Source organism: Suricata suricatta, chromosome 3 (genome assembly GCF_006229205.1).
Source record: "Suricata suricatta isolate VVHF042 chromosome 3, meerkat_22Aug2017_6uvM2_HiC, whole genome shotgun sequence".
NCBI classification, from domain to species: domain Eukaryota; kingdom Metazoa; phylum Chordata; class Mammalia; order Carnivora; family Herpestidae; genus Suricata; species Suricata suricatta.
In genome coordinates, this window is record NC_043702.1 from 138,364,081 (window position 1) to 138,365,761 (window position 1,681).

Genomic DNA, 1,681 nt, shown 5'->3' on the forward strand with positions numbered 1-1,681 from the left:
AGGCTCAGCCATCCTGAGTCCCTGCTGAAATCAGCCTTTAGGCAACCTGCCAGCTGGGTGCAGCCACATGAGTGACCATGAGCAGAAGAGCCACCCCAGTGAGCCCAGCTCAGATAGCAGAACTCTGAGCAAATAACCATTTGGTTATTGGTTTAAGCACTTTCTTGGGATGATTTGTTATACAGCAATAGATAACGCAAACAAAACAAAAAACAAAAACACCTATCGTTCCTAAAAATTGGAGGGAAGTACATGACCTTCCAAAGTGGCTTCAAGATACATTTGTTAGGGGCGCCTGGGTGGCTCAGTCGGTTAAGCCTCCGACTTCGGCTCAGGTCAGATCTCACGTTCGTGGGTTCGAGCCCCGTGTCAGGCTCTGTGCTGACAGCTAGCTCAGAGCCTGGAGCCTGCTTCTGGTTCTGTGTCTCCTTCTCTCTCTGTCCCTCCCCCCTCATGCTCTGTCTCTCTCTGTATCAAAAATAAATAAAACATTAAAAAAATTAAAAAAAGATACATTTGTTAGTAGAACAAATGCTTACAAATTTAATACTCAAGTAGAATCATAGTAGCAATAGGCCTTAAAAAATTAGCCCATACCAAATTCTTGATAAGAGTTGACATGTCCATCTTCCTTAAAAATAGAAGCTATACAGCATTATTGACAATAGCCAAAGTATAGAAAGAGCCCAAATGTCAGTTGACGGGTGAATAGATAAAGAAGATGTGGTACACACACACACACACACACACACACACACACACACACACACAGAGGAATATTACTTGGTGATCAAAAAGAATGAAATCTTGCCATTTTCAACAACTTGGATGAAACAAGAGTGTATTATGCTAAGTGATATAAATCAGTCAGAGAAAGATAAATATCAGATGATTTCACTCATATGTGGAATTTAAGAAATAAAATAGGCAAACATAGGGGGAGGAAAGCAAGATAAAAAACAGAGGGAGACAAACCATAAGAGATTCTTAAATAACTGAGAATAAATTGAGGGTTGCTGAAGGGGATGTTGGGTGGGGGGATGGGCTAAATGAGTGGTGGGCATTAAAGAGGGCTCTTGTTGGGATGAGCACTGGGTGTTATAAGTACGTGATGCAGCACTAAATTCTATTCGTGAGATCATTAGACTTTATGTTACACATACATTAATTATATGTTAATTAGCATTTAAATCTAAGAAATTATAAACAAACAAACAAAAATAAGCCATAAAATTAGTGCAATCCCAAAACTTACCGACAGGATGTTTTTTGGCATCTGATGCTAAAGTTGATGTGTGGGAATAAGAAAAAGTAGCCAGGAACTTTCTGAAAAAAGAATAACAAGCAGAAGAGGAATAGTCTTAAGAGAAGATAAATATATCTTAAAACTATAAAAATTAAAGAAGTCTGGTATGGGCATATGAATAGAACAGAATAGAAACAGACTCCAAACATATATTAGATTTTATCAAATGGCAAATGTGTCATGTGAAATCAGTAGGCATTATTAAAAAGCGGCACTATTAAATAAATGGTGTCAGGGTGGGTGGCTAGCCACCCGAAGAGATCAGATCTCCGCTGTAAATTACTACTCTGTTGGAGGATAGGAGAAATAAACAAACACTAGCATTAGTCCAACTTAGAAAATCCAACTCAATCCAATTATTTAAATACTTTTTTA